This window comes from Hyla sarda, chromosome 7 (assembly GCF_029499605.1).
Source record: "Hyla sarda isolate aHylSar1 chromosome 7, aHylSar1.hap1, whole genome shotgun sequence".
Classification (NCBI taxonomy): Eukaryota; Metazoa; Chordata; class Amphibia; order Anura; family Hylidae; genus Hyla; species Hyla sarda.
Window position 1 is genome coordinate 168,983,712 of NC_079195.1, and position 24,004 is coordinate 169,007,715.

The window sequence follows — 24,004 nt, forward strand, 5'->3', positions numbered from 1 at the left end:
CATGAAACCCTCAATCCCCCTGAAGGGATAGGAGTGAGGTGGCAGGGGTGCCACCCCTCCTATCCCTGCTATTGAGGGTCTAGACACGACCATCAATAGCAGATCGGGGGCGGGGGTCAACTTTCGTTTTCCCCGTCCTGCCCACCCACAATAGGCGGGGCAGGACGGGGAAACCCTACAGGGACCGGCGCCGAAGATCCACTTACCGATCAGGAGGCTGCGGGCGACGGAGATCGGCGGTCGGCAAAGGAGATCGTCGTGCGGCTGGATCCTACAGAAGACGGTGAGTTGCCTAGCGACATCTGGAGGGTATAGTCTGAAACCACTAGATAGTGGTCTCTAACTGTAGCCCTCCAGATGTTGCAAAACTGCAAATCCCAGCATGCCCTAACAGCTGTCTCGGCATGCTGGGAGTTGTAGTTGTGTACCTCCAGCTGTTGCGTAACTACATCCCCCAGCATGCCCTTTGGTGATCAGTACATGCTGGGAGTTGTAGTTTTGCAACAGCTGGAGGCACACTGGTTGGAAAATACTGAGTTAGATAACAGAACCTAACTGAAGGTTTTCCAACCAGTGTGCCTCCAGCTGTTGAAAAACTGCAACTCCCAGCATGCACGGTCTGTCAGTACATTCTGGGAGTTGTAGTTTTGAAACAGCTGGAGGTTTGCCCCCCCCAGGTGAACGTACAGGGTACATTCACACGGGCAGGTTTACAATAAGTTTGTTGTTTCAAGTTTGGGCTGCGGCAAATATTTTGCCGCAGCGCTAACTCCTAGCGGGAAACTCACTGTAACACGCCAGTGCTAACGTACCCTAAAAACACTACACTACACTAACACATAATAAAGAGTAAAACACTACATATACACCCCCTTACACTGTCCCCCTCAATAAAAATTAAAAACGTATTGTACGGCAGTGTTTCCAAAACGGAGCCGCCAGCTGTTGCAAAACAACAACTCCCAGCATTTCTGGACAGCCACTGACTCCTTGACAAAGCCGCTTCCGGCGAAACGCGTCGGAGTTGTGGAGGTGGACTGGGGTGAGTCCTGTGCCAGCCTATACCAAACGGTTTTTTCTTTGTATATCACTCTTTGCTGCTAGTTACTACTCAAACTTGCTGCTATCTATCTGCTGCTATCCATATTATTGCTGCTATTTGCCTGTTGGTTGTTATTGCTTATTGTTAGCACCATACTGTGTGACCCAGGTGATATTATTCTCCTTTTTTTGGGTTGCATGTTCAGGTCCTTGTCCACTTCATTTGCACGGTTAATTTTTTGCACTTGTTGTAACTCACTTGAGTGTTATGTTTTACTTATTTGTTTTCTGCCTTGGTTATTAATTAATAATTTCATCACATATATTTGTTTGTCCTCACCGGCCATTGCGTGGTATTTAATTCCACAAGTATTGCACATTTTGTTTGCGCATATCTTGCACGACGCCCTTCCCCCCTTTCTTTCCCTCACCTTGTGCATGCAACCCCTGTAGATATTAATTTATTTATTATTATCAATTTACTTATTTATAACCATTAATTGCAGCTCACTACTGGCATCATGACTTCTCAAAGAACTTTTTTTTATCTCTTCATCTATTTTATTGGCATACAGGCTCTCTCACCCCAGTATCCACCTTATACTTTTATATATATCCTTTATTTTTATACTACCTTTTATGAATTGATTCTGTGATTTCAGATATACATATATGTATTTTTTAAACTATATATTTCAATAAAATCATTTTTATACATGATCATACTTGTCATAAGTTACTTCTAACTGGGGTATATTCACCATTTTGTTGCGTGGTCTTCCACACCTGTAGGTTGTTATTTTAGATGCTGGGAGTTTAGCAACAGCTGGAGGCACCCTGTTTGGGAATCACTGGCGTAGAATACCCCTATGTCCACCCCTATGCAAATGCGCATGGCGCTCTCTCACTTCAGAGCCCTGTCGTATTTCAAGGAAACAGTTTAGGGCCACATATGGGGTATCTCCGTACTCGGGAGAAATTGCACTACAAATTTTGTGGGGATTTTTCTCCTTTTACTCCTTATGAAAAGGAAAAGTTGGGGGCTACACCAGCTTGTTAGTGTAAAAAAATAAAATAATTTACACTAACATGCTGGTGTTGCCCCATACTTTTTATTTTCACAAGCGTTAAAAGGAAAAAAAAAAGAATAATTTGTAAAGCAATTTCTCTTGAGTACAGAAATACCCCAGATGTGGGCGTAAAATGCTCTGCAAGGCTCAGGTGTGAGAGTGCACTATGTACATTTGAGGCCTAAATTGGTGATTTGCACAGGGGTGGCCGATTTTACAGCGGTTCTGACATAAACGCAAAAAAATGAATACCCACATGTGACCCCATTTTGGAAACTACACCCCTCACGGAATGTAATAAGGGGTACAGTGAGCATTTACGCCCCACAGGTGTCTGACAGATTTTTGGAACAGTGCTACGTGAAAATGAAAAATGTAATTTTTGATTTGCACAGCCACTGTTCCAAAGATCTGTCAAATGCCAGTGGAGTGTAAATACTCACTGCCCCCTTATTTAATTCTGTGAGGGGTGTAGTTTATAAAATGTGGTCACTTGTGGTGGGATCCACTGTTCTGGCACCACGGGGGGGGGGGGGGGGGGGGGGGGCTTTGTAAACGCACATGGCCCCTGATTTCCATTCCAAATTTTTTTTTCCCAAAAGCTCAATGGTGCTCCTTCTCTTCTGAGCATTGTAGTGCGCCAGCAGAGCACTTGACGTCCAGACATGGGGTATTTCCATACTCAGAAGAGATGGGGTTTCAAATTTTGGGGGGCATTTGTCCTATTACCCCTTGTAAAAAAAAAAAAAATTATTAGAGGGAAAACTACCATTTTTGTGGAAAAAAAAAATTATTTACACATTCAAATTTCACGAAAAGTCGTCAAACACCTGTGGGGTGTTAAGGCTCATTGGACCCCTTGTTACGTGCCTTGAGAGGTGTAGTTTCCAAAATAGTATGCCATGTGTTTTTTTTTTTGCTGTCCTGGCATTCCTAAATGGGACATGCCCCCCAAAAACCATTTCAGCAAATTTTGCTTTTCAAAAGCCAAATGCGACTCCTTCTCTTCTGAGCTGTTACGCCGAGCGCTCCGGGTCCCCGTTCCTCCCCGGAGCGCTCGCCTCATCCTCGTTGCTGCAGCGCCCCGGTCAGATCCACTGACCGGGTGCGCTGCGGTACCGCCTCCAGCCGGGATGCGATTCGCGATGCGGGTGGCGCCCGCTCGCGATGCGCACCCCGTACCTGACTCGCTCTCCGTCGGTCCTGTCCCGGCGCGCGCGGCCCCGCTCCCTAGGGCGCGCGCGCGCCGGGTCTCTGCGATTTAAAGGGCCAGTGCACCAATGATGGTGCCTGGCCCAATGTTCCCAATTACCTTGATTAGTTTCCACCTGTGCACTCCCTACTTATACCTCACTTCCCCTGCACTCCCTTGCCGGATCTTGTTGCACTTGTGCCTAGTGAAAGCGTTCCCTTGTTTGTTCCTAGCCCGTGTTCCTGACCTCCTGCCGTTGCCCCTGACTACGATCCTTGCCGCCTGCCCCCGACCTTCTGCTACGTCCGACCTTGCTTCTGCCTACTCCCTTGTACCTCGCCTATCTTCAGCAGTCAGAGAGGTGAGCCGTTGCTAGTGGATACGACCTGGTCACTACCGCCGCAGCAAGACCATCCCGCTTTGCGGCGGGCTCTGGTGAAAACCTGTAGTGGCTTAGAACCGGTCCACTAGCGCGGTCCTCGCCATCCCTCTCTGGCACAGAGGATCCACTACCTGCCAGCCGGCATCGTGACAGTAGATCCGGCCATGGATCCCGCTGAAGTTCCTCTGCCAGTTGTCGCCGACCTCCCTACACTGGTCGCCCAGCAAGCCCTAAAGATCGCCCAACGAAATCAACAGCTGGCATACTTGACCTCCGTGACACTGCATCTTCAGTCACAGATACAGCAAATTCAGTCACAGCTACAGCTGCAACAACCATCTCCTCCGCCGGCTCCTGCAACTCCTCCGCAGCAACCGGCCGCTCCTAACCCCTGCTTGTCCCTGCCGGACAAATTTGATGGGGACCGCAATGATCCTGCCACAGCCACAGTCCAGTCCTTCTTCGCTGAGGTCCGTGGTGTCTTCGAGGAGCCTGCCCGAGCCTCTTCTGCCAAGACTGCCCTGCTGAACCTGGCCCAGGGTGTTTCTTCCGTTGGCGAGTACGCCATTCAGTTCCGTGCTCTTGCTTCCGAGTTGTCCTGGAATAGTGAGATTCTCTGCGCGACCTTTAAAAAAGGCCTATCCAGCAACATTAAAGATGTTCTGGCCGCACGAGAAACTCCTGCTAACCTGCATGAACTCATTCATCTTGCCACTCGCATTGATATGCGTTCTTCCGGATGGCGTCTGGAGCTCCGCCTGGATATGGACTTTGTTCGCACGAGGCGTTTTTTCTCCCCGGCTCCTCTCTCCTCTGGTCCTCTGCAATCCGTTCCTGTGCTTCCCGCCGCGGAGGCTATGCAAGTTGACCGGTCTCGCTTGACACCTCAAGAGAGGACACGACGCCGCATGGAGAATCTTTGCCTGTACTATGCCGGTACCGAACACTTCCTGAAGGATTGTCCTATCCGTCCTCCCCGCCTGGAAAGACGTACGCTGACTCCACACAAAGGTGACACAGTTCTTCATGTCAACTCTGCTTCTCCACGCCTTACTGTGCCTGTGCGGATATCTGCCTCTACCTTCTCCTTCTCTACTATGGTCTTCTTGGATTCCGGATCTGCAGGAAAATTTTTTTTGGCCTCTCTTATCAACAGGTTCTACGTCCCTGTGACCAGTCTCGCCAGACCCCTCTACATCTATTGTTTTAACAATGAAAGATTGGACTGTCTCGTGCGTTTCCGCACAGAACCCCTCCTAATGTGCATCGGACCTCATCACGGAAAAATTGAGTTTTTTTTCCTCAGGTTCTTTGGCCCCAAGAAGAGGGGGAGACCCAAGGGGGGGGGGTACTGTTACGCCGAGCGCTCCGGGTCCCCGTTCCTCCCCGGAGCGCTCGCCTCATCCTCGTTGCTGCAGCGCCCCGGTCAGATCCACTGACCGGGTGCGCTGCGGTACCGCCTCCAGCCGGGATGCGATTCGCGATGCGGGTGGCGCCCGCTCGCGATGCGCACCCCGGTCCCCGTACCTGACTCGCTCTCCGTCGGTCCTGTCCCGGCGCGCGCGGCCCCGCTCCCTAGGGCGCGCGCGCGCCGGGTCTCTGCGATTTAAAGGGCCAGTGCACCAATGATGGTGCCTGGCCCAATCTTCCCAATTACCTTGATTAGTTTCCACCTGTGCACTCCCTACTTATACCTCACTTCCCCTGCACTCCCTTGCCGGATCTTGTTGCACTTGTGCCTAGTGAAAGCGTTCCCTTGTTTGTTCCTAGCCCGTGTTCCTGACCTCCTGCCGTTGCCCCTGACTACGATCCTTGCCGCCTGCCCCCGACCTTCTGCTACGTCCGACCTTGCTTCTGCCTACTCCCTTGTACCTCGCCTATCTTCAGCAGTCAGAGAGGTGAGCCGTTGCTAGTGGATACGACCTAATCACTACCGCCGCAGCAAGACCATCCCGCTTTGCGGCGGGCTCTGGTGAAAACCTGTAGTGGCTTAGAACCGGTCCACTAGCGCGGTCCTCGCCATCCCTCTCTGGCACAGAGGATCCACTACCTGCCAGCCGGCATCGTGACATGAGCATTGTAGTTTGCCCGCAAAGCATTTTACGTCCTAACATGGGGTATTTCCATACTCAGAAGAGATGGGGTTACAAATTTTGCCGGTCATTTTGTCCTATTATCCCTTGTTACGTGCCTTGAGGGGTGTAGTTTCCAAAATACAATGCCATGTGTTTTTTTTTTTGCTGTTCTGGCACCATAGGGGCTTCCTAAATGTGACATGCCCCCCAAAAACCATTTCAGGAAAACTCTCTCTCCAAAATCCCACTGTCGCCTGAAAACTTTGTGAAAAATCTGAAAATTGCTGCTATACTTTGAAGCCCTCTGATGTCTTCCAAAAGTAAAAACATGTCAACTTTATGATGGAAATATAAAGTAGACATATTGTATATGTGAATCAATATATAATTTATTTGGAATGTTCATTTTCCTTATAAGCAGAGAGCTTCAAAGTTAAAAAAAAATACAACATTTTCAATTTTTTCATAAAATTTTTGCATTTTTCACCAAGAAATGATGCAGTATTGACAACATTTTACCACTGACATAAAGTAGAATATGTCATGAAAAAACAATCTCTCGGAATCAGAATGAAAGGTAAAAGCATCCCAGAGTTATTAATGTTTATAGTGACAGTGGTCAGATGTGCAAAAAATGGCCATGTCCTACAGTGAAAATTGGAAAAGGAAAGGTCGGCACTAACTGAGTGGTGGTGCACGAGGAGAGACAATGGAACTAAATGGTGGTGCACGAGGAGAGACAATCATATAATGTAAAAAGGAGGTCCCAGCACTCACCGATGCAAGCAAATTGGATTTATTGTATATCCAGAATAACAGGACACGTTTCGGCAATTTGCCTTCCTCTGCTGTCAACCGGATCGGTCGCAGGCGCCGGTTAAATGCACGAGGAGACGCCCAAGAGTGACGTCACTCCACCGGCCGGCACGCCGGAAGTGACGTCTCGTCTATTGTAACATATAAACAAAGCATAGTATTTACAAAATCACGTATAGTAGCGAAATTCATCATGCAGGACTATGCGCATCCCCCCCCCGCTCATAACCACAGCGGGGAGAACAGAAGAGAGTAAGGTAATGTGACAGGTAGTATAGCGCTTCACTGCAGACCGATCGCAGTGCTGTATGCGCTCCCCCGGCAGGGGGGAGTTAGCGCAGCTTAGAACCATGTCCGGGAACGTAGAGAGCATTGCCTATGGCAGTAAGGTACTGTGACCTAAAGTAACCGCTCGTGTCCGGCAGTGAATAGCAGCGCATAGTAACATGAGCTAACAGTGGGGGACTAGAGCGCAGCCGTGCATCCAGCTGAATACAGCTGGTCACTCACTGATAAACAAGCAGAGAGGATCAACCACAGGTAATTGTATCAGTGGGACCTAGTCCCAAAGGGTTAAGAGTGGTCTGATCACATATATATCATATCTTTTACATTAGAGTCTTTAGCAATAAGTAGCAGACATGGTGTCAGAAAAAACAGTTCAATGTTGGTAGCAGCAAAGCGTCCATATAGTCATCCTAGGACACAGAATATGATTGACTCTCCTCGTGCACCACCATCACTCAGTTAGTGCTGACCTTTCCTTTTCCATTGACTTATCCTGTATGTTCATCTGAGTTTCAAGCCAGATGTCCACCACTTTATCCTTCAACACAGAGGAGACTGCCCGTATTTTATCCCAACCAATTATAAGTACGGAATTTCTACAGATTCCACCAAGCGAATTTATCAAACGTGACTTTGAAAAAGAATCACGCAAATTGACATCTTATGAACTGCATGCTGCCACACTGACTGAATATCACAGGCAGAGTAGGATCCCCAGAGGATTGCATGTTAATTTACGTCCTACTCTATTTGTGGATGATCCTTCATATTGTAAAGATTTTGAAAGAATAATCAACAAGTGTTCATTGGATATCATCACCCTGACGGTGGACAAACTACATACAGCTATCAACTCCTCCAAGAGTAAAATCGAGAGTGTGGAACTACAATTACAGGATTGCCTAGGCGAGGAGGATTTCAAGACCCTTAAGGATAACTTGGACCAACAACTTGATACCTACAGAAAGGACGTTGAAGCCATCAAACGTCAGAAGTTTCTAAGAGACACAGAGGACTACTTAAATAAAACAGTGTACCATTGGCAAGATTCACAAGGGAATGCCCGCCCAATGGGGAGATACGCAGGTGGTGGATACCATTCCTCCGGCTCCAGCAGCGACCAATCAGGCGGTCAACAAGCACGTTACCCTTTTCCCAAGCCCCGGGGAGGGCGCAACCCCCCCCAAAAAACGAGGAGGGCAGACTGCCACCACAGACGTATGAGTTCCCCAAGTACTGACCCGAGCTCAGGTAGGGATAAATCCATTGTCATTAATATCTCATCCAAACCCCTCAGCACCACACAACTCAACTTACTCCAGAAGAGTTTGTCCTTCTGTCCGACAGGCAAACTTAACACATGTCAACTAGATTTGGCTTTACATAGATTGTACAGTAATGTCAGGTTAAAAACACATTTTTCTAATAACCCCATTCCAGACACATTGTCGAATCAGGGTGATGATACATTGACACTAAAGCAGTTTGGTCTAAGAAATAAGAGCAGATACAACCCTCCACACACGTTGACAACATGACCACCAGGCACATGTCCAATACATTTGAGGTCAGGAATAACCTATCCAGGGACTAAAGGAAGGCTTTACAGGATCTGATGAGCGATGGCGATCTGACAATAAAACCGGCCGACAAAGGGGGCTCCATTGTTATCATGGATACCCAGGCTTATGAAAAAGAGATTTTCCGCCAGCTGTCTGACAGGTCCACGTATAAGCTCCTTCCGATAACCCTTTGCCCAAAATACAGAAGGAAATCAATGATCTGGTCAAACACTATTTAGAAATCGGAACCATAGATGCCAAATTGGGGACCTTCCTGATTAAAGATTTTCCCATAACACCGGTGATATATATCTTACCAAAAGTCCACAAGACACTTACTAACCCTCCAGGTCGTCCCATTGTGGCATCTATAGACTCCACCCTCAATCCCCTATCCGTTACCCTGGAAAAAGCACTCACCCCCCTGGTCAGACAAACAACATCCTTCTTACTAGACACATCTGAATTTCTCTCCATATTGTGACTACCATCTTACTGTTGATTTTCTGTGTCCTAGGATGACTATATGGACGCTTTGCTGCTTCCAACATTGAACTGTTTTTTCTGACACCATGTATGCTACTTATTGCTAAAGACTCTAATGTAAAAGATATGATATATATGTGATCAGACCACTCTTAAGCCCTTTGGGACTAGGTCCCACTGGTACAATTACCTGTGGTTGATCCTCTCTGCTTGTTATTCAGTGAGTGACCAGCTGTATTCAGCTGGACGCGTGGCTGCGCTCTAGTCCCCCACTGTTAGCTCAGGTTACTATGCGCTGCTATTCACTGCCGGACACGAGTGGTTACTTTAGGTCACAGTACCCTACTGCCATAGGCAATGCTTTCTACATCCTCGGACATGGTTCTAAGCTGCGCTAACTCCCCCCTGCCGGGGGAGCGCGTACAGCACCGCGATTGGTCCGCAGTGAAGCGCTATACTACCTGTCACATTACCTTACTCTCTTCTGTTCTCCCCGCTGTGGTTAACCACAGCGCGGGGGGGGGGGGGGGGGGGATGCGCATAGTCCTGCATGATGAATTTCACTACTATACGTGATTTTGTAAATACTTGTAAATACTATGCTTTGTTTATATGTTACCATAGTTATGAGACGTCACTTCCGGCGTGCCGGCCGGTGGAGGGCGCCTCCTCGTGCCTTTAACCAGCGCCTGCGAGCTATCAGGTTTGCTTGCATCGGTGAGTGCTGGGACCTCCTTTTTACACTACAGTGAAAATTGTCTGGGTCCTTAAGGGGTTAACCCCTTATGGACTTAGCCCTTTTTCACCTTAAGGACTCGGATGTTTTTTGCAATTCTAACCACTGTCACTTTAAACATTAATAACTCTGGAATGCTTTTAGTTATCATTCTGATTCCGAGATTGTTTTTTCGTGACATATTCTACTTTAACATAGTGGTAAAATTTTGTGGTAACTTGCATCCTTTCTTGGTGAAAAATCCCCAAATTTGATGAAAAATTAGAAAATTTAGCATTTTTCTAACTTTGAAGCTCTCTGCTTGTTAAGAAAATGGATATTCCAAATATTTTTTTTTTATTCACATATACAATATGTCTACTTTATGTTTGCATCATAAAATTGACGTGTTTTTACTTTTGGAAGACACCAGAGGGCTTCAAAGTTCACCAGCAATTTTCCAATTTTTTACAAAATTTTGTAATTACCCACAAATTACCCCATTATAAAAACTACACCCCCCCCAAAGTATTCAAAATGACATTCAGTCAGCATTTTAACTCTTTAGGTGTTTCACAGGAATAGCAGCAAAGTGAAGGAGAAAATTCACAATCTTCATTTTTTACAATCGCATGTTCTTGTAGACCCAATTTTTGAATTTTTACAAGGGGTAAAAGGAGAAAATGTATATTATATACTAATATTTGTAGCCCAATTTCTCTCGAGTAAGGACATACCTCATATGTCTATGTAAAAAGTTCGGTGGGCGCAGTAGAGGGCTCAGAAGCTAAGGAGCGACAAGGGGATTTTTGAGAGTACGTTTTTCTGAAATGGTTTTTGGGGGGCATGTTGCATTTAGGAAGCCCCTATGGTGCCAGAACAGCAATGGCATACCATTTTGGAAACTAGAACCCATTGAGGAACGTAACATAGAATAAAGTGAGCCTTAATACCCCACAGGTGTTTCACGACTTTTGCATACGTAAAAAAATAAATAAAAAACTTTCACAAAAATGTGTTTCCCCCCAAATTTCACATTTTTGCAAGGGTTAATAGCAGAAAATACCGCCCAAAATTTGTAACCCCATCTCTTCTGAGTATGGAGGTACCCCATACGTTGGCCTGAAGTGCACTACGGGCGAACTACAATGCTCAGAAGAGAAGGAGTCATATTTGGCTTTTTGAGACCAAATTTTGCTCGGGGGGCATGTCGCATTTAGGAAGCCCCTATGGTGCCAGGACAGCAAAAAAAAAAAAACACATGGCATACCATTTTGGAAGCTAGACCCCTCGGTGAACGTAACAAGGGGTTAAGTGAACCTTTATACCCCACAGGTATTTCACGACTTTTCCATATGTAAAAAAAAATTTTTTTTTTTACCTAAAATGCTTGTTTTCCCAAAAATCTTACGTTTTTAAAAAGGGAGAAGCAGAAAATACCCCCCAAAATTTGTAACACAATTTCTCCCGAGTACGGCGATACCCCATATGTGACCCTAAGCTGTTGCCTTGAAATACGACAGGGCTCCAAAGTGAGAGCGCCATGCCCATTTGAGGCCTAAATTAGGGATTGCATAGGGGTGGATATAGGGGTATTCTACGCCAGTGATTCCCAAACAGGGTGCCTCCAGCTGTTGTAAAACTCCCAGCATGCTTGGACAGTCAACGGCTGTCCGGCAATACTGGGAATAGTTGTTTTGCAACAGCTGGAGGCCCATTTTGGAAACAGTGGCGTACCAGACGTTTTTCATTTTTATTGGGGAGGGGAGGGGGCTGTGTGGGGGTATGTGTATATGTAGTGTTTTTTAGTAGTTTCTCGCTGGCAGTTTGAGCTGCGGCAGAAAATTTGCCGCAGCTCAAACTTGCAGCCGGATACTTACTGTAAACCTCCGCCCATGTGAGTGTACCCTGTTCACATTGGGGGGGGGGGAACATCCAGCTGTTGCAAAACTACAACTCCCAGCATGCGCTGACAGACTGTACATGCTGAGAGTTTTAGCTTTGCAACAGCTGTAGGCACACTGGTTATGTATAACTGAGTTTGTGACCTTACTCAGTGTTTCACAACTGGTGTGCCTCCAGCTGTTGCAAAACTACAACTCCCAGCATATACGGTGCATGCTGGGAGTTATAGTTTTCAACAGTTGGAGGCACACCGGTCGTGTAGCACTGAGTTAGGTAAAAAAAAACTCTGAGTTTCACAACCAGTGTGCCTTCAGCTGTTGCAAAACTACAACTCTCAGCAGTCACCGACAGCCAACGGGCATGCTGGGAGTTGTAGTTATGCAACCAGCAGATGCACCACTACAACTTCCAGCATGCACTTTAGCTGTTTGTGCAAGCTGGGAGTTGTAGTTATACAACAGCTGAAGGTACACTTTTCCATAGAAAAAATGTGCCTCCAGCTGTTGCAAAACTATAAGTCCCAGCATGCCTATAAGGGAATGCTGGGAGTTGTGGTGGTCTGCCTCCTGCTGTTGCATAACTACAGCTCCCAGCATGCCCTTTTTGCATGCTGGGAGCTGTTGCTAAGCAACAGCAGGAGGCTGTCACTCACCTCCTGCTGCTCCGCTGCAGGTCAGTCCCTCGCCGTGGCCGTCGCTCCTGGGGCCCCGATCCCAACAGGGACACCAGGGATCGGCGTCCCCAGCACCCGGGGTCTTCTTCCCGCACCCGCTCACGTCCTCCGGAAGAGGGGCGGAGCGGGTTGCGGGAGTGACACCCGCAGCAGGTGCCCTGATTGGTCGGCCGGTAAACCGGCCGACGAGTCAAGGCGATCGTGAGGTGGCACCAGTGCCACCTCACCCCTGCTGGCTATGGCTGTTCTGGGCCATCAGAGACGGCCCGATCAGCCAGTTATTCCGGGTCACTGGGTCACTGGAGACCCGATTGACCCGGAATCGCCGCAGATCGCTGGACTGAATTGTCCAGCGATCTGCGGCCATCGGCGACATGTGGGAGCATAATGACCCCCCTGGGCGATATGCCGGGATGCCTGCTGAACGATTTCAGCAGGTATCCAGCTCCGGTCCCCAACCGGCTAGCGGTGGGGACAGGAATTCCCACGGGCGTATAGATACGCCCTGCGTCCTTAAGGACTCGGAATGCAGGGCGTATCCAAACGCACTGCGTCCTGAAGAGGTTAAAGGGGTACTCCCGTGGAAAACTGTTTTCTTTTTTAAATCAACTGGTGCCAGAAAGTTAAACAGATTTGTAAATTACTTCTATTAAAAAATCTTAATCCTTCCAATACATTTTATGGGCTGTACACTACAGAGGAAATGCTTTTCTTTTTGGATTTCTCTGATGTCATGACCACAGTGCTCTCTGCTGACCTCTGCTGTCCATTTTTGGAACTGTTTAGAGCAGGAGAAAATCCCCATAGCAAACATATGCTGCTCTGTACAGTTCCTAAAATGGACAGCAGAAATCAGCAGAGAGCTCTTTGGTCGTGACATCAGAGAAATCCAAAAAGAAAAGCATTTCCTCTGTAGTGTACAGCCCATGAAATGTATTGGAAGGATTAAGATTTTTTAATAGAAGTAATTTACAAATCTGTTTAACTTTCTGGTACCAGTTGACTTAAAAAAAATGTTAGTTTTCCACGGGAGTACCCCTTTAAAAAGGACAGTTGTTTGCAGTATATTTAGATCCCGGATTCCTATGCAAGTAGTTGCTCCTGTGATTATTTTCCTCTCACTAATCTTTACTTCACAAATCTAGTACTAATCACTGGACTTGCATGGTTGTGGTAAAATGCATAATTTTTACAGCGATTTTGGTCATTTGTGTCAAAAATTGGCATTTGTGGTAATTAGTTGCGGGACGGCTAATTAGCCGCAACGTGTGAACACAGCCTTATTGATAGAAACAAATTAATTACTGATTGTAACAACTGAAACCTATTATATATAGTTGTATGCTCTCATCTGTCCTCAGTGCACAATGGACAGTCTGTTATTGGAAGTCATCCCATAATATAATGTTTTGTGTGATGACCATGTCTGCGTTTAATAATAGCACAGTTGGTCTGGATCTTTTTTCTCTTTCCCTGCCTCTTTGTCTTTTTTACGGCAGGCAGCCAGTTGTTATGAGTCATGAGAATTATCAGGAATTTCTCTCCGTGCAAGCGTTAGATATGCTCATGGAACAAGTACTCTTTCGTATTTGGGAAATGAAGACGTTGCAACTTCAAAAATATTTTACCTGGAAAAATCTACAAAGTCAAATCTATTAGAAACCCCGGGAGAGAATGTTATGTTGCATAACTGAATGGTAAGTAGATTTTTTTTTATATAAAATAGTAAAACTTGTGTGAATACATAAACAATATCCTTGCTGCCTTTACTGTCAGCAGTCAGAGACTAAAATGTATGATTCCTATCAGTTCTTTTATTCAGTGTTTCTCTCATCTGTTTACACAGTTTTCTGGCTCCTGTTTTTGTCTCACAAGGTTTATATGCTTTGTAGAGGCATGCAGGACCAGAATGTATGGAACAGTCCCAACTTGTGTAAAGCCCTCGTCTGTCATACAGGGGACATTTAGTAAGACAGACACACTGTGTCACCGAGCGTGGTGTGCTTCATGTCATCTAACACGGTGAACACCTGATTGACAATGTGGTGTCGGCCAGTTTTTCACAGCAATGAGATACTTCAGTCATAGCATTTCTTAGATACTGAGTCCTTTGAAAAGTAATCATGCTCAACGTGGAGGCAAGCAATACAGTCAACAAATCTTGACCAGAATATGGAATTATAGAATGGTTCACTCATCACCACTCCAAGTTTTTTTGAGGTGAGAATGGGGGTAGAGGTTTCCTGAGAGTAAACATTTTTATTTTTGGCAGTCTCCAATGGTAATATGACTGGGATAAAGAGCAGCAATAGCATTCAATGGTACATTTATTGTTCGAATTCAGACTTAATAGATAAGCAATAATAATCTAAAGAGCTTACAGTCTATGATGAAATAGGGGTGATAATAAAAGGACTGGAGCAGTAGAAGTAGACATGTGTGGTACAATACAAAGTTTTCATACCTTGACCTACTATTTTTGTATTTTCTGTGGAAGTATCTGCTTAGAAGAAATGTTTAGTAATAAACATGAGATATTATTTACTTTTTATATTTTCTGTTTTACACAAAATTGCCATGGCTGTAAATAGGGTAAAGCTACACATTGACCCCTCTCACAATGTCTTTCTGTTGAAGCCTAATTTTGGCCTCCAGATCTGCCATGTAAGCACTACCTTTAAGCTACCTGTCAGTATACCGAATTATTGAAGTGTATTACATCTTTAAAAATCACATCTTTAATCCCTTTGTGACCAGTTGTGTATGTTTTTAAGGCAGCCACTAAGGGGGTATCCTGTACTGAGATTGAGGGAGCCTGGCTGTTAGCATAATAGCTGGGCTCCCATGCTAAGTGCCAGGACTAATGAAACCTCTGTTCCTGATAGTTTAATGCCTTACATGCTAATTATTACTGCTGCATGTAAGGAAATCTTTAGGATCTGTTAGCACATGAGTAGTCTGGCAACACAAACACTGGGTGCTGTTTGGTTTCTATGGCAACCTTCTGAATGCCCTAAGGCCTGCTATGATTGTGCCGGAGGCATGGCTGTATAGATTGCCAGCATAATAGATTAGCATAATGCTGCCAGGCATAATGCACTGCACTACAATATTAGTGCAGTGTACTATATGAGTGATCAGAAGATCAAGGTAAGAATCCACAAGTGGGTCTAGTAAACATCGTAACCTCTTAAGGATGTAGGGCATACCTGTACGCCCTGCGCCGGGTCACGGTATATAAAGCAGGGTCACTCCGTGTCGGTCATACCGGGTCGGTCCCGGTGGCTAATGAAAGCCGGGACCTTGGTGTCATGGACCGACTAGGGCGACATGGAGAGATGTTTTAGGGTCAGCTCACTCTCCCTGTCCCCCCGGTCGGTCCCTGACAGAATAACCAGCCAGGAAAACGGATAAGTCAACAGACTTCAGGAACAGACAGAAATTTGGCATAATCCCCCAGGACATCAAATAGACTCCAAGTCCAAGGACCAGAAACAGGGATATATCGCTAACAGGGCAGAATATAAACTCACAAACAGAACAGAATATAGTGAATGAACAAAAACAGTTCACTAAACCAGATATCAGATAAACGGCAGACATGATAAAATGAACAAGACTAGGCATGATAGGTGTATACAGAAGAATCGAGGAGATGAAGGGGATAGCGAAAGAACTGAGAGCCAAAACACTAAACTCAACAGGTAAGTTGCTAAGAACTATCCCAAGCAGGTACAAGTACAAAGGATCAGATCAGCCAAACAGGATATAAATATGTGAACACTGTTCACACTGCGACACAGAACCAGGATACCAAACAGGAATATAATATAAAGAGCACCCGTAACAAGTAAGATTCAGACATAGTGTGAACACCGACAAAGCTGAACAGACATAATACTAAAACCGACTAACAGACTAAAATCTGCAATAAACATGATTATTTAACCATGGCTAAAACTCAGATAATATCGCAAGATAAATAAAAGGTGCAAGCTCAAGCAGACTTGGAAGTGTATTGCACACACAGACATTCTAGAATGAGGTATTCAATAACCAGCCCAGACTGCAGAGAAGTCTGGCTTAAAATAGACACACCCTAATTCCTATTCGTTCAGAGCATTAACCATTCCCAATCCAGGTAGAATAGCCAACTGCTCTAAACAAACTAGTGTGTGAATACACACCTAAACGGAAAAATGCAAAAACAAACAAGCGGACATTACACCTGGGCTAATAGCGTGTGGCACCGATCGTTGTGCCATGCGCTATTAACCCTTTAGACACTGCGTTGAAAGTTGATCACTGCGTCTAAAATGAAAGTGAAAGCTTCCAGGCAGCTCAGCTGGGCTGATCGGGACCATTGCGGTGAAATCACGATGTCCCTATCAGCTAGGAAGCAGCAGGAGGGTCTCTTATCTGCCTCTGTCGTGTCCGATCGGTGATTGATTGCTTCAAGCCTGAAATCCAGGCTTGAGCAATGGACTGTAGATAACACTGATCTTTGCCGTGCTAATACAAGGCGAGATCAGTATGTGCAGTGTAACAGAACTACCACTAGGGGGGGCTATAACACTGCAAAAAAAGTGTAAAAAAAAGTTAATAAAGATAATTTATCCCCTTCCCTAATAAAAGTAAGAATCACCCCCTTTTCCCCATTTAAAAATAAAAAAACTGTGTAAATAAAAATAAAAATTAACATGTGATATCGTCGCATGCGGAAATGTCCAAACTATAAAAATATATCATTAATTAAACGGCATGGTCAATGGCGTATGTGCATAAAAATCCAAAAGAGTGTATTTTTGGTCACTTTTTATATTATGAAAAAATGAATAAAAAGCGATCAAAAAGTCTGATCAATACAAAAATGGTACCGATAAAAACTTCAGATCATGGCGCAAAAAATGAGCCCTCATACTGGCCAGTTTGCGGAAAAATAAAAAGCTATAGGGGTCAGAAAATTACAATTTTAAAAGTATACATTTTCTTTTCTGTCTGACCACAGTGCTCTCTGCTGATACCTCTGTCCATGTCAGGAACTGTCCTGCTCTGGACAGTTCCTGACATGGACAGAGATGTCAGCAGAGAGCACTGTGGTCAGAAAGAAAAGAAATTCAAAAAGAAAAGAACTTCCTCTGGAGCATACAGCAACTGAAAAAAAAACAATTCTAGAATATCTGTTTTGTGGATATCTACCTTCCCAAATAATTTAACTGTAGGTACAACAAATTCTAATGCATAATTTTGTGGTCATCTCACCTCCCGAAAAATATAAGTGATCAAAATGTTCCCCAAAATGGTAGCTATAAGAACTACAGCATGTTCCACAAAAAGAACACACAGGGTCATTTTCTGGGGGATTCTACTGCTGTTATGATACAACAGGAGCTCTGCAAATTTGACTTGGCAACTTGGCAAAACTCTGCGCTACAGTTTACAACCACATATGGTGTATTGATCAAGATGTCACATATACCCAAAAATAGCACCAATAAAAACTACAGTTTACAAGTACATATGGTGTATTGCTGTAATACAGTAAAAAGAAGGATAAATGGGATAGCTCACAGATCAAGACCAAGATTAGAGATAGACTGAGCTGGCCAAATGTTGCACCAATACATTAGGTACAATAGGATAAACAGAAATACGAGAAAGGAATTTGGAGCTCAAGGTCTAAAAAATATATGGATAAAGATGAGTTGAAAATCAATTAATTTGTTATATTAATTAACAAAGTAGTCAAATGCATATACTCAGTCCACCCACAGGGCCCTTGTGGGTGGCTATGGTAAGATAAATGTACTAATGATGCAAAGAAAAAAAAAGAAAATATATATATATATATATATATATATATATATATATAAATAAAAAAGAAATAAGGATAGCAGCATAAAATATATATAAAACCTTAAGAAGCTGAAAAAAAGATGGAAAAGAAAGGGGGCCGACACTCAACGGCAGTAAAAACAATGCTGATATTAATGTTCCAATATGAAGGGGGGGGGGGGGGAATTAGTCCTGTGCGTAATTCAGAATGTTGTAAATCATGGAATAAGCATACGGTATGTATGCGAAGATTGTGGCGATTGTTAACAATGTTCATCAATAATGCGCAAATGAAATAATAGATGATCCTGTAATAGATATTGGTACACTGTACCACTCACCCATAGCTGTTCAAGTGAGTCCTCCCTGGTTCTTACAATGAGAGCGGCTGCTAGTGGAGTCCCGAAAGCCCTCTCAGTATGCAGACCTAGATGTGGCGAAGCGGGGATATCTCGCTGGGACCGCGGTGCTGGCTGCAGTATGTAGTTCTTCTTGCGCTGCGGTATGGGGTTCTTTATAAATCTATATCAGATTTATATATCTATATTAGATATAGATTTAGCACCGCCACCACTGTAGTGTTACTATACTTCATTTTATCTGATATCGCTCTCTTACAGTTCTTTTTTTTGTTGTTTGGAATCCTTGTCCGACTTTACACGAGGCAGACGCCGGTTCGCCAACTTCATCTGCCACACTTGCACGTTGCCATATGTGCCGGCCAGTGCAACAAGAACCACATACCGCAGCGCAAGAAGAACTACACACTGCAGCCAGCACCGCGGACCCAGCGAGATACCTCCGCTTCACCACATCTAGGTCTGCATACTGAGAGGGCTCACGGGACTCCGCTAGCAGCTGCTCTCACTGCATGAACCAGGGAGCACTCACTTGAACGGCTAAGGGTGAGCCATACCGTGTACAAGTATCTATTACAGGATCATCTCTTATTTCATTTGCGCATTATTGATGAACATTGTTAACAATTGTCACAATCTTCGCAAACATACTGTATATTTATTCCATGATTTACATCATTCTGCATTACGCACAGGACTAATTCATATTGGAACATTATTATCAGCATTGTTTTTACTGCAGTTAAAGGGGTACTTGTGCGAGAAACTGGTGTCAGAAAGTTAAACAAATTTGTAAATTACTTCTATTAAAAAATCTTAATCCTTTTAGTACTTTTTAGCATTTCTTTACTACAGAGGAAAATCTTTATTTTTTTCATTTCTTTTTTGTGTTGTACACAGAGCTCTCTGCTGACACCTGATGTCCGTATCAGGAACTGTCCTGAGCAGGAGAAAGTCCCCATAGCAAACCTATGCTATCCTGACATGGACAGAGGAGTCAGCAGAGAGCACATTCTGTAGTCCAGAGGAGTTCTGTGTGAGAAGCTGTCGGGTGTGTCTCTTTTGAGCTCCAGACCACCAGAGAAGCAGCGTTTTCCATCAAGCCTTTCCCAGGGGTGTGGCAGGCTCCCTGGGAGAGCTTTCCTGGGAGCCTCAGGCCTCCATTCCCCGTTCTTCAAGGCTGGCGGGGGGTGGAGAGAAAACTGCTACAGCCAATGTTCCAACCGCAGGCAGAAGATCCAGCAGAGTCTGCAGCAATGCAGGCTCTGCTCTTCCGGCAACGGGTGCCAGCCAGAGATCTGGTGGTGGAAGGAAAACAAGGAGGAAGAGTTTGGAGATGTGGGCTGAAAGAGGCCCCAAAGAATCAAGTGAGACCTACTGCTCCCGCATGGCAGCACGCTTTGCAGAATACGACCGCTGCAGTAAAGAGCTCAGGCTTGAAAGAGAAGATCTGCATGGGACTCAGAGTCTGGCAAACTCTGTGTCCAGGAGAAGCAAGCCTGAGCTGAAGAAAAGGATCACAGCCCTGAAAGCCCAGATTGCCAAGCTGGAGGAGAGAAAGGCAGAGATCCTGGAGGGCAGCAGTCTCCTCAGAGAGAAGCTGGCAAATGATGAAAGGTTTGCCGCCATGAAATCTCCATGTAAGGTGGAGGTTGAGGTGGATGATGGGGAGAGTAGTGGCGGTGAAGATAGTGAGGATGGCAGTGAAGGAGTTAAGGAGAAGGTAAAGGAAGGAGCGCATGTGGTGGAGGATGCTGTGTCTGCTCCTATGCCCTGTGACACCCAGGACAGCAACATAGAGCCGGCCCAAGTGGCACTCCCTGTGACTGACAGTGAGGAGGATGATGTGGAGAGTGAGGCTGGGGGTTTATTGAGGGCAATTGTCATGCAGGAATCCCCAGTCCACCTCCAGAATTTCACCTTCGGTGAAGATCAGTGCGAGAAAGGAAAAGTCAGGCGTAAAGCAAAGAAGCAGAAGACCCAACAATCTGTGCCGTACATGTTCAGACCTTTCCAGCAGTCTGGGTCAGCTGCAAAGCTGGTTCAGGCTGCTGAGCCCCTCAAACTGCAAGACCCCGTTCCTGTGGTGGAGCAGGGCCAGCAAGGGGGGTATAGAATGGCGTCTGAAATGGCTATGAACGCAATAGATGTGAAGCCCACCCGTCCTGCCGGTAGGGAAGGGCAGGATGGGCTCATGTTGGGCAACTCTGGCGCTGCTGGAATGCCCCAGGGTGGCGGGAGGCATGTCCAAATGCCAGAGAAGAGCTATGCTGCCGTATGCTTGGGGGGCGGTTACCCGAGTGCTGTGGGCACTACCGACGCTGCAGGGTACTCTCCTGTGAGGGGGGGAGTGTCCGAACGTCGGAAGAAGAGAAAGGTCGGTCCGTGTGCTCGGGGGGCGGTCCCCCGAGTACTGAGGTTTCTGCGGGCGCTGCGGGACACTCCTCTGGGAGGGGGAGGAGTGTCCGGGCATCAGTGTCATCAGCAGAGCCTAGTGGTGGCATTGTGGGAGGAGCTGGGGTGCCCCCGGAGGGGCAGCCCCAGACTCAGGTGGTAACATCGCCTATGAAGGAGGAGCCATCAGCGTTGACTCCAGCGGCGGCTAAGCCAGCAAGAAAACCTGTATTAAAACCGGCGGTACTACAGGTCCCAGCCAGCCCAGGATATGTAAGGCAGGAAGTGAGTGCAGGGTGTGAGAATGATGGGGGTGGTAGTGTTGTGAATGGGAGGAGTGTCAGTGGAGTGAATGATGGTGGGAGTAGTGGTGGGAGTAGTGGTGGTGTGAATGCAACATCTGGTATGGATGATGGGAGTTGTGGTGTGAATGGTGCTCCTGGGTCTGGTCCGGCTGCCACCCCGGCAGTGACTGCGGTGTGGTCCCCGTCTCCGTCCGGTCCCAGGGGTTACTTGCAACAGCGCCTTCTGGAGGCTCTGCGTAGGGGCGACAGGTCGATCCAGGTAGAGGGAAGGGGTAAGGTCGACCTGTCTTTCTGGATAGGGAGGCACGGTTTGGGGGCTTTCCGAGAGCAGAATGGGGAGTTAGTCTGGTCCCTCCAGACACCCGGGCAGGACAATAACCGTAGGAATGTGGTCCGTCTGATTTGGAGGGGCGAGGATGCGTGCCCGCCTCACGCTAAAGTGGTTGAGCTCCCCCTCCAGATGGAATTCAGGGCGAGTGACATTTTTGCCCTGATCCACCCCTACGGTTAGTCTGAGTTTGACGTCACTTTCGTTCAGCCAGAGGGTCTCAAACTCTTCTGGTCAAACTACAAAGTGGCGAAGAACGAGCCCGGCTGGCGGGATTTTGCTGTAAAGGCGATTTTCCGTCAGAACTCAGTCAAGAAAGTGACAGTTTTGACCCATAACGAGTCACTTTCTTGTTATGACATCATGACCTGGCTTGGTCGGTATGGGGATGTGACAGACATGCCCAAGAAAAATCTGGATGAGCACGGGATCTGGTCAGGGGCCTGGATGTTTTCCGTGAAACTCAAACGTTCAGGTAGTACAGTTGCCCACATTCTGTCAGCCGCCTTCCTTGGACGTGACAGGATCCAGGTCTTCTACCAGGGGCAGCCTAAGGTCTGTCACAGGTGCGGTAGCCTTACCCATTTTAGTGCAGCCTGTACTGTACAGGTCTGTGCTTTGTGTGGTGGGGTGGGTCATCTGGCCTCATCCTGTAGGCAGATCCGGTGCCACCTGTGTGGTGTCCTCGGGCACCCTTTCAGCCGTTGTCCGAACGCTTTCGCCCGTGCTGTGACCGCACCGGCTGGCGAGAGCTGTGAATTTGCCTCGGCTGAGGAGGGTAAGAGCAGGGATGGGGGCGCAACAGGGCTAGTGATCAGGAAAAAGGGCCCCGCCAAACTAAGGTGGGAGGTAAATCGTAGGAGGAGTAGGGAGCTGGAGAGTGCCCAGGTGACTGGGGTAGCTCCGACCCCTGCTCCTGATGCTGGCCCTGTAACCACTGAAGCCCTGGAGGAGAACATGCTGAATGAGGAGATCAGGAGGCTGCGCAGAGAGGAAGGCAATATGGCCAACCCTTCCGATTCCTACCACTATGAAAGTGTGGATGAGGAGAGTGGGGAGAGGCTAAAAAAGAAAGACAAGGGCAAAAGGAAAGGGAGAAAGAAGAGGTCGGAGCCCTCTGTTAAGCCTTGTACTACGGGCCAGGTCCAGAACGGAAGCCTGACTGCCCCCCTCTGATTGACCTGTCAAACCGGTACCTCGTCCTCAATACCATCTCCTCCCCCTCTCCTTGGAGGGAGAAGGTGAGGGCGGGGTGTCTAGGGTGAGAGAGCCTCTCGGGGGAACTGGGCCCTGTCCTGCGGAGGCACCTTCCTCGGAGGGCAGGGCTAGACTGGGGCTGGACGGAGACGGGGACCACATGGACCAATCAGAGTCTAAGAAAAGGTCCAAAAGTGGTCCTGCCCTTTCCTCTTCTTCAGGGGATGAGGGGGCAAAAAAGAAGGGGAAGCAGAAGTAAAGGTGTGGTCATCACCCATGATGGCGGCACTCACCCCACTGATGCTGGCATCTATTAATTGTGCCAGTATAAAGTCAAATACGGCTAGATTCGCAGCCTTCGATTTTCTCGGCCGTGTTGAAGCTGACATTTTCTTTTTACAGGAGACCAGGTTGTCAAATCTAGCCTCTCTGGTGAAAGCCAGAAGAGAGTGGAGGCGCGGGCCCTCCCACTGGTCTCTTGCGGCTGAGCCGTATAGTGGGGTGGCGGTCCTTTTTACCATTCCGGTTCAATGCAGACGGGTTATTGAGTTAGAAATGGGGAGGTGCCTGATCTCAGATGTCCTCATGAAGGGACAAGAGCTCCGGCTCATAAACATCTATGCCCCACAAACAAAGCTGGGCCATAAAAATCTCTTTATGAGGATTAAGCCCTTCCTTTTTACTAGCCAGCAGGTGATCTTTGGAGGGGACTTCAATAATGTCACAAGGTCCCAAGATAGGAGAGGCTCCAACGGTCCGCTGGATCGCGATAGTGTGGCCCTTAATAATATAGTTAGGGAAGCTCGCTTAGAGGATGCCCACATCCGGAGCCCCTCAGGCCACGCGGGTTTCCCCCATCATCGAGGTAGCAGCAGCAGGTCTAGGATAGACAGGTTTTATTTGAAGGAGGAAGCCGTCTCTTCCGCATTGTCCGTGGTTGAGGTGGAGTTCTCTGATCACTGTATGATTTTGTTTTCCTTGAATGTTTCAGAGACCCCCCGGATGGGTAAAGGTTATTGGAAGCTGAATTCGTCCCTCCTGGAGGAAGCGGAGATAAGACAGTCCTTTGAGGATTTTCTTCAAAGTCAGGTACCTTTACTGGGCCTTTGTAGTAGTAAGTCAGAGTGGTGGGAGATATTCAAGAAGCGGGTTGCGGGGTTCTTCCGCCAGCTCTCGAGCCTCAGGTCCCTGAATAGGTATCGCCTGTATCAGGGTCTGAGGAGGAAACTTGAGCTTCTTGTCTCGACTGGAGGTAGCCGTGATGATATCTCCAGAGTGAAGTCCTTGCTGATGAGGTGTCAGTACGATAGGCACGCATCTTTGGTTTTTGAGAGGGATTACGGGAAGTACCACTCGCCCGACCCTTACAAGAACTGCAAGA